This window comes from Agelaius phoeniceus, chromosome 9 (genome assembly GCF_051311805.1).
Source record: "Agelaius phoeniceus isolate bAgePho1 chromosome 9, bAgePho1.hap1, whole genome shotgun sequence".
NCBI lineage: Eukaryota > Metazoa > Chordata > Aves > Passeriformes > Icteridae > Agelaius > Agelaius phoeniceus.
Window position 1 is genome coordinate 24,805,879 of NC_135273.1, and position 12,860 is coordinate 24,818,738.

The following is a 12,860-nucleotide window of genomic DNA, read 5'->3' on the forward strand; positions in this document are numbered from 1 at the left end:
AGTCAGTGTGCAGAATACAGAAACAGAACTCCAAAAGACCAGAAAAAAATACAGTATTTTAGAAGTTTATTCTAATGTGTAGTTCAGTGTCAAAAGGAACCTCCCTACCCCCACACGCATCATAAAGGAAATAGTTTGACTGTTATTTTTATTTGCTTATTTTCAGCAAATGAAATGATAATAAAATTTCACATCATCAGGCAGATTTATGTTAGCTGTGGATGGTAGAGGAGGAAAGGAGGCTCTGCAGCCATGTAGACATATGTGAACATGCTATTTTTTAATCCTTTGTTTGTTTAGATACCTATGGATGGAATTTGATGGGTTAGCAGAATTTGGGAGAATTTTTTCTCTTTGATAATTTAACAGTAACATTTCCCTGTAATGCTAATACTCTGTATTTGCCAAGAAAATTCAGGCTTTGCAGTAAGCCTGCAGTGGTAAAAATAATTTTTAAAAAATCAATATTGTCCTTTTCCTGTTATTTATAGAGTGATAGTGGTACTGAGCAACTATTTCTGAAAGGCTGCAAGCAGCTTTTTGGAAATGAGTTGCAGATTTCCTTGGTCAGAAAATGATGCACTTGCTGAAGTCATGTTTGAGCTCAGAATGGTCACACACTGCAGTTCTGCAGTGTTTCCCACCAGGCACTTTGGGACTCTGGCTTGGACCTGTTTGTCTCTGGAAGGGATCCTGCAATGATGACTGAGCAGCATTTCCCCATCCTGGAGCTGCCAGGAGGATATATGGGAAATTACATCAGTTCATGTAGCAGACGTGGGGACATTCGGCAGAAATATTCTGCTGAATCACCCTGGTAACCAGCCCAACTGCAAATCACAGTTCTGAAAAAAAACCCCAAAAATGTCAGGACAGAAGGGCAGGTGGTTCTCCAACAGGAAGGAAAACCAGCCTGTCAAACCCAGCAGGCTCCAGTGGCATCTTGAGTATGTAGGAGAAAAGGAGGAGAAAAACGGGGTGCTCTGTAACTGCAGTTTTTGGAAGAGGAAGATGAAACAAGCTCAGATGCAACCTTCCAGCTCCCTAGTATATTGAAGAGTTTGTCACCCAGGCAAATATTAGGCAGAGAAAATCAAATATATTTTGTTGCTGTTGATTTTTAAGGAGCAAGAAGACAGAAAATTTTAAATTCTAGTAAGGTCCACATGGTGGGCGTAATGTTGTGTTGTGCCATAATCATTAATTTGAGGAAGAGTGTTGTGTTTGAATCTAATCTAGTTAGGATCAGTTCCCTTTTTAGCTACTACTGTATTTTAAAAAGGCAATTTTTCAACCCTTTACTAATGTAATTTATCACCTACATCCATGGCTCTGACAAGATACTGGCTCTTGTGTTATGCATAGTAATTGCTGCTGCCCTCTCTGAATTTACTGTGTTTTTATAGCTAGGCTACTTCTGCTCCCAGATCTGCTTTTCTGGCAAGGATATTATAATGAAACACAAATGTCACAATTTTTCATCACATGGAACATATCCAGTCTGTGATTCTCTCTGTAAAATGAGGCATAAAGATACTTGGTATAAAGTGTGTTATATCCTCAAAATGAAAATGTAAATTTGATGTACTAACTGGGTAGGGGAATGACATATAACAGGGTAACTCATTAGGGACCAGGTACAAAAAAATGGCAATCAGATCTCTGATTAAAAGCTACTTACCAGTGACTGCTGGATGCATAATTAAGGCAGATTCTTTACAGACTTCAGTTTATGCAAGATGATTACAAATACTTGGTATTTGAGAAGTTTGTTCACATAATGATTAATTTTAGGCTTCTTTAGCTTTCTCAAGAAGAAAGGGCATAGCACTGACATAATTTAGACACAGAGCTCCAAGCTCATTTTTTCAGCCCGAGAATCTAACAAATCATCCAAATTTCAATATTTACCAATTATAATTTATCGTTACAATTAAGTTGGAGAGGCCTGAAAATTAAAACACAACTCAGCTTTGATACATTAGTAACTTAAAAGCCATCAGCCAGGGTAACTGTAGCATATCAGCTCTCCTTATGGAAAATGGAAAATCTATGAGATTTAAATCTGTAGGATTTACCAGGACCTTTAAGGTCATCTTTGGTAGAAATTTCATTGGAAAACAATACTGGTGCAAAATATTGCATACAATGAGTTGTATATAGAAAAGTTCTTCACCTGAATAACTCCATTAATTATAAAAGCCCTGAGAAATCCTGTGTGCATTCTTGAAATACATATTTAAGTATTGAATGCAGAGCTTTTGATCATAGGGATGACAAGCAATTTCAATTCCTTTGCAGCCTTACTATCTCAGATGCTCATAGAGAGAATTTGCAACCTCTTTGCTTATTGCTAAAAGTGAAGTTCTCCTGTTAGGGCAGCAGAGATCCAGAAATTGCAATCTCATAATGAATATGAACATCCAGCTGGGATTTAAATCCCAGCAATGGAGCACAAAGGGTAATGCATTAAAGCTGAGTTCTCATTAGTGAATTGAACCTTGGCATTGTGGTAGGTACAAAATGTCTATTTTGTAGCTAGCCAGAAATTAAAGGAGCAAGAGTAGAAGAAAATGAGCAAAGCTTCTAAGAATGTGGCCTTGAAAATTACAAATGTGTTTGTTCAGGAAGATTTTTTTAATGAAGTGCTTAAAACACCAGTCATACCAACTCATTTTCCTGCAGTTTGGATAATCGAGGTTAGAACTATTTTAATCTCATCTCCTCCTCTTAAATTTGGTGGCATAGACAAGTATCTTGGCCTGAAGACAATTCTGTTCTGCAGAACCTTTAGTCTTCTATTACCTCTATGCTATGATAGAATCAAAATTGTACTTAGGGTTTACATAATGGAATTGTGTCTAAACAAGCATTTGTTTTTAATTTCTTTTACCAAATGAGTCTACAGGTTTGTGGCCACAAATCAATTGAAACGGAAAAGTTGACATATGAAGTAGGTGTATGTATATTTGCCAGCCCACACTGTATCTTGTGAACAGGGAAGGGTTTGAAGCCCACCACATTTATGAGAGTATTCACTTCATTTTTCTGCATTGTCAGCCTAGGCCGCTGACTTCTGTGAACTTGGTTCAAAATAATTGTTCTCTTCAGAACTGCAGCCATTGCTCATTGTCTGACAAGGCAGTCAGCACAGACAGCTTGGCCATCCAAAAGAAGAACAAGCCAAAAAGAGAAAAGTTACAGGTTCTGGGATATTTTTCCTGTATTCAGCTCAGCCCAGGAAATGCATAGTTTCACAGGTAGAAAAAGAATATTTTGTCCTCAAAGCATATGAATGCAAATGATCTTCTAGTACATATAGAAAGTATGGATATGATTCTGTAAGTCAATAGCTACAAATCCAAACTGAAAATGGTTTGCTATTTTGATCTCTCCACAGGGAAAAAGGAGGAATCCAAACAGCTATGTCTGAAATGCCAGATCTGGAAACAGAGGTGAGAGCTGATATCTGTGCATCAATTGCTGTGTACAGTCTAGTGCTGCTCTGTTTTGACATGTGGCTAATTGTGGCTTTTAAGAACAAGTGGAAAAAACCAAACAAACCTCACGTGTGTCTCATCTGTCACTATGTTAATTAGTGTGTAATTCATCTACTACACACAACTCTTCAAAGCAAGGAGGCTTTTCTCAAGATCCCTTCTGATGCAGAGGGCAGTGCTGTGCACAGAAATGGTGCAAGCTAAGTAGTGACAAAAGTCAACCCTTTTAATCTTTGAAGACCCCTGTCACTGACACTCTGTAAAAAGCCAAAAAGATTCTGTTATCAAGTTGCTTTTCTACAGCTGGAGGCAGTGGAGTTTTTAAGGATTTATGCTGTTGTGAAATAAAACTTATCGGTGTTTATTTATTTCCTTGTGGCTGAGAATGTAAAGAAGCTTTTGGCTTCCCATCTTTCCAGAATGGAGATCCTTGTCCTACAGGAGAGAAGTTGAATAATTCAGATGGATATACTTTTTTTTTGTTCAATTAATAACTGAATTACTGATCCATAAAGCAGCTTATGACCACTTGTACCATTGTATTTCATGTGCAGTGTCATACCAAGGTACTGATTGGTACTGAGGGTTGGCCAGTTCACTTTGCAAACCCAGTCTTGAATTGATTGTGTTGGCACTGTAATTTTCACAGTCTTGTAAAATTACAAATGAAGATATGAGTGATGCTCTACAGTGTCTTTCAAACTGTTGATAATTAAGTTTTCAAATTCTGTGTACTTAGTGTATTGCACACCATTCTGGTGTATTATTGGTAAATTTTTAAGAGAAAGAGAGGATCTTAATTTGAGAAGGAATTTGAATTGGATGCCAGTTTGGTGACATACCTAAGCATTGTACTGGACTTGACAGTTGTATCTAGTGCCATCTTTGGTATGTCACATCTCAGGGGAAAGAAATCAATATATTTTGACGGGGAACTTGCACTTCTGAACAAAATTTTGATTGTGGGTAAATCTATTTAATTAAAATTAAATGGATTTGCTGTGGATTTCATCAGAGTGAACAAGATAAAATCTGGCCCAGAGCCCACCAAATGTTCCAGAACTGCCCACTTCCTATGAGATGTGATACTGTTTTCACTATATTTGATGAATTTATGCAGCAATAAACTCCCCTCTTCAGAAAAATCTTTTTTGAGCTCTCCTTTATGAAGTGCAAAGGTACTCTCCCTGCCTTGTTATCCAGATCCCATTCACAATGTGTGAAGTTATGACATTTTATTCTTTGTGTAAATGTATTATAGGGAAGTAAAGCAAATAAAAGGTAATGAGAAGATGAGCTTTGATGGTATTGCAGGAGTGCAGTACTTCAGTGAAATGAGTGACAGCCAATAGTGCTGCCCTGTTTAATCTTTTCAAACACATTTTGCATTTAATTCTAATGCTCTGCATTAATTCATGTATAATATGCCTGTTGATAACAGGTTTATTTAAAACTCATTTAAAGTTATAAAAAATGAGATTTGCATAGAAAAAGTCTTTGGAACTTTGTATTTCCTTCTTTTTCCCCCACTCAATGTACACAACAAAAGGCTAATGTGGTAGATGTCCATCAAACTTCTCTTGGCATTCCTAGAAAATACATTCTGTATTTCTGAAAATACTGAAATACCTTCAGTATTTCCCAAAAACCTTTATGTGAAGGAGGCAGGCAGGGGAGCCAGGGCTGCCAACTCACCAAGGCTGGGAGCCTGAGGCAGTCCTAGCTGCCCTTACTGGGAATGGCTGCCGTGGAAAAGGGTTCCAGCATGCTGGAGAGGCCCCATGGTCCAGTGACCATTATTCCTGAGCAGGGGACTCTGGTGTCTGGGGAGGTGCCAGGCACAGGGCCTGGAGGGGGTGGCTGGCAGCTGCTGTGCAGAGCAGCACCTGCTCGGCTCGCCCGCCTACCCAGATCACCCCTGTGCTTCTGTGCATCCCCTCTGGCACTAGAAATGCAGCTTTTTCCCTCCTGCTCATCCAGTTTTTGGCTGTATTCTTAATTCTGCCCAGGAGGAGGCATTTGAGTAACAGTTAAAAATTTGGGGATGTGGATACCTGCCCATTTGACACTGGGGCAAAAAGCATGAATAAATCATGAGGTATCTTAGTCATGCCTAAGTGTCCAAAAGCCTTTTCCTTGCTGCTGCCCTGCAGTAAATCTTCCATTATTCATTGTGCTGTTTACACTCCAGTATAGGTATTTATGCTACAGTATGAAGCTGTTTTGTTGAAAACACTGTAACCTTTTTAACCTGCTTGCCTCTCCTACTTACCATATTTTTTTATGTTTTTTTCTGTGATACAATAGGGAGCAGTGGTTGCCACAGGAACTGCAATTTTGAACAAGCAGACACGTAGTTGTCACTTTGCCATCCGAGAGCAGAGGGACAGCACAGGTAACTCCATGAGGGATAGGGGTCATTCTGTCCCTGCAGTAGAGACATCAGTTTTCTAGCTACATCTTTCTCGTTATACCATGGTTTTGGGGTAATTTTTGCTGCATGCTTTCTGCAGGTCAAAGCATTAGGTGTTGTCAGCTGGCTTCAAGGAATAAATGTCTTGCTTTTGAAATTACTAGATGGAAATTGGTGAGCTCTCTGCTGGCAGCAGAGGTGTTTTGGATGTGTTGTCTGCAGACTAATGGGCACAGCACTCTGGGACCTTGCAGCAGGTCAGCTGTAAAAAGTCAGGCTTGTTAAGGAGCACACATTTCTCTCACACTTGGAATCCAGCTATTGACATCAGTGCTTCACTGAATCATGAAGCGAGTCCTGGGCTTTTGGCATTTAACTGGGTAAACATCTTCCATGGGCTGAGCTCCTTCAGGGAGCATGTTATGAATGTTTCTTCTTCTTCCTAGGAAACCATTTTCTGTACTGCCCATGATATTCTTGTCCCTTTCTTCTCCACTCCCATAATTTGGGGTGATCACAGCTCCCTCAGTGGTCCTACCTTTATAGTCTGATGTTAGCAGCTGGGACCTTGCTGGAAGTACATCCTAAATCTACCTGCTTTGTTTCCTTGACTGGCTGCCAGAGAAAAATTATTCCTCACCATTTTGGAGAGAGGGATCCTCTTCATTTTCCTCTGTAGCCTGCTGATCTCAGTGAAGAAATGAAACAACTTTCCTCCAGCAGTCCATAATGGCCACAATGAAGGAGGAAATCATTTAAGGGGAGCACAAAGCTGGGAAGGACAGGAATGTGTTTGAAGGGGTGTGGGGAGGGGAAAGACAAAAATCTTTTCCTGTTATTAGTAAGTCAACGCAAGCGTTTCTTTGGCACATTCCTTTTCCACTTGATATGTTGCAGTATTTATTAGGATTTCCCCACTTCTCTCTTTTTTTAAACAATTTAGATACAACCAGTTATAACAGCTAGTTCTTTTCATTGTTTGGCTTGCAAAGCAGAAATCGTCAAATTAAAATGATTTGTTTGATGATTTTTTACAAGTTATTTTTAGAAAAACATGTGCTCTTCCAGAAGTAGAACAAAAAAGACAAACTTGTGGGAAAAAAATGGAGCTAATACAGAGGTTGGACTGAAACAACCTCTGCAGTACAAATTTAATTTATCAGTCCTAGAAAGCAGGGGTTGTGAACTAAAGTTAATGAAAAGTCAAGACTAGTGTTATTTTATGGAACTCATTCTATGTGAGGCTGCTTGAGAGCAAGCATTGAGCCTCTAAAGAAAGGACTAGGATGGCTTATAAATGTAAAGTGTATTCCTGGATAAAAAAAATCAGCTAAAGAACTGGGTAGATTTCAGCCAGCCAGTTTCTACGCCATGGCTTTGGTATAATTCCATACTAGTCATGGCTTTATAACATGTTAGGATATAAAAAAGGTGATTTGTCTTTGGCTGTGCATGGTGACTGCCAAAACAGCATGAAGCTGTTTTAATTATCTGCCCAGAAGACTAAAAGAGAAATTACAAATCTTAAGGGAATACCAGACACTTTTGAAATTAGATTGCTGTCACTTGTACAATATCTGACCTGGTGTCTGTCTTGTGAGGTGAAGCAATTGGGTAGATGCTAATGTAAAAGTGAAGGAATGGAAAAAAGTGGTATTGTACATATCTATTATTGAAGATTCTGATTTACTTTCTTAATGGAATTTTCCCATGTTAGCAGCATGTTCCAGCTGTGCAATAAGTCTTATACAATCACCAGCATTTAAAATTAATACATTAAATTTAGAGGATGTGTGTCATCTTTTTAATACAGCATAAGATATCTTTTTGGTACTGTTCACTATACATTTTTTCTTATGTTAGTTTATGCATTTAGCTTTCATCTCTGAAGAACCCCATTATAAGTGAATTAATACGAAGTGCAGCTGCCATTAATATACTATAGTGTACCTCAAATTTTTCCTTTCTGATAGTTCAGGATGTATGGATTGCATAAAAATGTCAGTTTTATATACAGAAGTTTGCTAGGCAAAGAGCCCAAAAACCTTTGAACCAAGGGGCAGGCATAAAGACCCTATGTACATTCACTATGTCAAGAAGTGAATGTACAAGGTGGCTTAGGAAAGCAACTAAAGGTCTGATAAGTCCAGGAGCCAGCCTTGGGAACCACTGATAATGCAGGAGATGCACTGGAGTGAATGAAAGTGATGATGATGTGGAGAATGAAAAATGCTTTGAAGAACTTTTGTCCTAGGTTGGAAATTCAATTGGTTTCCTTTTCCCAAAGTATTTTGAAAGGCTGAGGTGGTTGCTTCTGAAACAGGAATTGAAGAAGAATCTTAGTCTTGATTTGTGTTCTCCAGAAGGAAGAGATGGCAAGGCACCAGGAAGTGATGCCATCACACGAAATTTACAGGAAGACATAGTTTATCCTTATTGTTCTCTGAATAACCAAGTCCACCCAGAAAATATCTACTAAATAACCCAAACAGGTTGGTCCTAAATCAGTGTTTCTTGCAATTCTTTACAGAAATCAGGTAGCTATCCACGTTCCTCTGGCAGCCCTACAAAGTCAGGAGTGCGGGGTAGAGGTAATGTATTTTTTATGAGAGTTAAAATATTCATAGATAGCAGCTGAGCTGCTGGAGACAGCAGACTGCTTTCACCTGGGAAACCTGCCAGATGCCAGCTTAAAGCCCAGGCTGCCCTCAGGTGCCAGGTGCCTGCCCTTGGTGGGGCTGGTGTCAGCCCTGCATGGGCCAGCACTGCCCAGCCTCTGTGTCTGCTCAGAGCCTGCTGCTGCCTTGGGGGCTGGGGGGATTTTCATGCCTTCCTGGTGTCAAACCTGGCAGGGTGTGTTGTTCACAGGCTCCAGTGCACCTGCCAGCTCATCTGCTATCAACGTTTACGTTGAACTTTTTGTCCTGAGTTTGGGGCTGTCAAGTGGAGGGAGAAAATTCTGGATGGTGGGATATGGCAAAAAAATCTTCTGTTTAGCTTTAATTCTAGGCAAGATAAATATTTTGGGGTCTAAACCAACCCTTCAGGATTTTCTGCTTTTTGTAATGTCCTTCATTACATCATAGAAGTTACCTTTGCTCTTAAATTATTTTTTTGAGTTTAAAAATGCACACAGTTTTGGTGTGGGTTGTCATGCCATTGTACTCTCTAGCTAGCAAATGTTTTAACTCAAGGTCTTATTCTAAATATGAAGTTCCTTTTCTCAGCATCAGTTTGTGGTGGCTGGATATATTGTTGTTGATTATTTGGATAGCATATAGAAGGACTCTGGAACAAAAATGCACATCTTTTAGAAAGAAAACAGAGATCTAAACCAAGTTCCCTATGCCATGGCATAGATTCAAACAGCTGGTTTTATCTGTTCTTTGGTAGTACAAATAAGGAGGAATTCAGAAAGCAGCATCTGGATGTATTAGGGGATCAGTTCCTTTTTTGTCTGATGCTACATAAATAAATCAATGCCTGATACTGATTAATGTTTTTATTTGTCTCTTGCCATGCTTGGACAAAGAAGTTGCTGGTGGTAATTTTCTGAGGGGGTGCCTTGGAGTGGGGTTTTTAAAGTGAATTTTAGAAAAATTTAGAACTCTCTCCAGAAGTCTAGTTTTTTTAGATTGGTGGAGTGGAGATGAAGTAATTTTGTTACTTTTTTCCTTAAGAGGTAAGAAACTTGGTTTTGCTACGACAAGTCATTTTTCCATGTCACACATTATCAAGGAACTGAAATGTGCTCTGTAGTTCAGTTCCATGGGTTAAAATACCTTTCTGCCATGGGACACCAATCAGTCCTTTCTTACACTCCTGCTTTCTTAAAAGCCTTTCTGTAACCCAGTGTACCTGCATTCAGGGCTGTTCCTGAGTCAGCTTCAAGGAAAATAATTGTATTTACCTAAGCAAAGAGCTCTACTGATAATATTCCCCTGTAGTATAGGGATAAAGTGCTTCTAAATGAAACCATGCAAGGAGAGTTTAGAACTCTCTTTGCCATGATTTTAATCAAATGATTGCTTTTAGTTTTGTGATATTTGCTATTTTGTCCACAATTAATGGTATTAAGCCAATGTAAATAAAATAATTGCTGAGACAAGATTTATTTGACAGACAATGCATGTATGATTAAAGTCCAACTTTGTTACATTTTTGTTTTAGATATTAGTTTTAAATAGATTTTTTTCTAATTAGTATAACCTAATTTATCATTCATGTATAGTGTCCTATAAATAAGGTGGACTAACCCTGTGATTGATTGAAAAATTGTTGAAGAATAGCTCAGTGTTAAATGAATTATCCTCTTTTTTAAGACCAGGTATTGTTCAAGGGAGTGGTTTCTGGTAGCTCTGTTGAATACAAATTGCAAAAAAAGCTACAAGGTACAGATACTGATCTTAACTTTCAAAGCAAGGATTGAGTGTTCAGGAAAGTCACTGGAATAGCAATTTTACAGGCTTTGTTGCACAACCTGGTTTAAAATAGCAGCCAAGCTTTCAAGTTTCTCCTCTTTGTTGTGCCTGTGTTCTTTGTAAATAAAGTTGAAGGAAAGGCTCAAGTATAAGAATAGCTATTTCTCATTCCTACCCAATTATTGGCCTTTCTGGCAATGCAAACACACTGGTTTCAGGTACAAATACTTCCAGTCTGCAGGGGGGTGTGTGTGTGATTGACCCAGCTCATTAAGCTTCCTTAATGTCCTTTGTAACCAAATTACATTAGTCAGTGTCATCTCGATTTGTACTGATGGTTCAGCCCTAAAACTTTCCAGTCTCTTTAGTCCCTTGAAGAAACTCTTTCTTAAGAAGAGTAAGCACTTCCCATTCAAAAGCTCACTTTGTGGAGAAGTTTTACTCTGAGTGACTTAAGATTGTTATGGAAAATGTAGAAAGTTGCAACAGAGCAAATGCTAAGCCCATGGTATAGAATGACAAGATGAATAATTTATATATCCATGTATGTGTGTTTTTAAAAATCAGTTTCTGGTGTACCTCTGGAATCTGCAAAGCTGCTATTGCAGTTGTGTGTCTCATGACATGTCATTATTGGAGACAATGTTGTAACTATGCAGGTTCGGTCTGGTTTGTTCATTAAAGGAAATTCACTGTCTTGGATACATAATTTTAAGTTAATTTCTCTCTGGTGTTGGTGTTCATGCCACTGCACATCTTCTGCTGTTGCTGTTCTGATCAGGGCACCTTTCAAAGCTCAAAATATTTCCTCAGTGTTTAGCCAAAGAGTTAAGTGAGAATGGTTCACAGAGTGGAAGAGAGATGATGTCACTGTAGGAGACCCTCCATTTACTTCTATTTATTTGTATCTTTGCACGTGTGTAACCATTTCTTGTGTGTCTGTATTTATATATCTTTTAAGGAGGGGCAAGTAGCATATATCAATGTATATTGACACTATTGTAGTAATACATACATTTATGGGTAGGGAAGCTCCTCATTAGTACCAAAGTTTGGTCTAATCAGAACTTAAACCTCTAGCAGATAAGGCAGTGTAGGGTGAAATATTTTCCTGTGGGATTCTAGGCCTTTCTTTCCTGGCAACTGGCTTCCAAATACTGGCATTTGATTATATCAGCCCATTAAAAAACCCCAAATAGTAAGGTCTTCACACATACTTTTTTGCCCATGGGACTTACAAATTCTTTGTACTGAAAAGATTCAGGAGCGTCCAAAGGAAATTGATTCACCCAAAGTCAAGGACACCATCCATTCTTCCCTGGGTCTGATGGATAAATTTTCATGAGGGACCTGTGGTAGTTCCTCTAGATCCCCCTCCAGCTTATCAATTACATTAGTAACTGATCTTGCTTAATGTGGGAGTATCAGAGCTTTTTCATGTGACCTGTCAGGACGAAGTTCACAGCTGCTAAAGATATATCTTGCAAGATCAGCCCCTCTACTAGTGCTAGATGAGTCATGGAAATCAGAAAAAAATTAATGTGCTACTTAGGTTAGTTCTACCTGGAATGGAGTGGAAGCTGTCTCTCTTTTTACAGGACTTGGAAGTACAGTTGTGCCTAATATTTGTCTCAGAAGTCCCATTTATGAGTAATTCCTTTTTACTGATCAGGCAGTCTGGCATGTACAAGCACTTGGTGTCTATCCACCCACACTTTGTCCTTTCTGTCTTCATCTGAAATATTCCACTCTGGGGCTCAGTAATGCAAATTTGATGAACAAATGATATGCTGCAAGAGGGAAAATGCAATATGAAGTTAATGAGTTGGTTGCTGCTGCTTTCCAAGTGCCTGAGCTCTTAGAACAACTCACAAAACCAGAGATTTTCAGTTTTCTTTTAATGTTTCCCAGCTCTTTATGTTAAACCATATGAACTCAAAGTATTGGTGTGGTAAAGCTCTTTTATTCCATTGAAGGAGAAAAATGGGAAAGGTATTACCAGTATATTATTAAAAATACAAGCACACCTGGATTTTTCTAGAACTCTTCAATGTTCACCATGTACACAGTACTGCTAATCATGACATAGGTTTGTACATTTTTTGAAGGCTTAAAATATACTTTTTCTTTTCCTGGCAATTACAAAGCCTGAAAGACCCCATGGCATTAGATAGGCTCTGAGTGTGAGCTGAGATTTCTCTCTGCCTCAGGTACATGCCATTGGTCTTTAGGTAGGATGCAGTGACCTAGAGCACCAATCAGGATAAAATGTGGTTGTTGTTATTAATAGCCATAATTACAGCATGGTTATGCCATCTTGCTTGGGTCTGCAAAGCTGTCTTCTGTGATTTTCAGTGACATAAAAAACACTTTTTCTGTTCTATCATCTTTTTCCAGTCAGTTTCCTGGTGCTGCATGTGCAAAAGCTTGAGGATTTTTATGGCAGGAGAAGGAAGAGTCCTTCAAGTTCAGGATGGGCTTGTTGTGTGTTAGGTTCCAGTGGTGAAAACTGACCTTTTTTGAGTT

The 12,860-nt window shown here is 38.8% G+C and overlaps 1 protein-coding gene across 7 annotated transcripts in view; it reads left to right on the plus strand.

The window, feature by feature from the left end:
* The first annotated feature begins 3,102 nt into the window (after positions 1–3,102).
* Positions 3,103–12,860, plus strand: part of SFTPD (surfactant protein D) — a 76,573-nt gene continuing 66,815 nt past the window's right edge. For all 7 annotated transcript variants that reach the window (XM_077183299.1, XM_077183293.1, XM_077183297.1 and 4 more), the window contains exons 1-3: positions 3,103–3,260; positions 3,401–3,455; positions 5,808–5,895. The gene's annotated coding sequence lies outside the window, so the exon portion shown is untranslated. The remainder of the gene's footprint in view (positions 3,261–3,400; positions 3,456–5,807; positions 5,896–12,860) is intronic.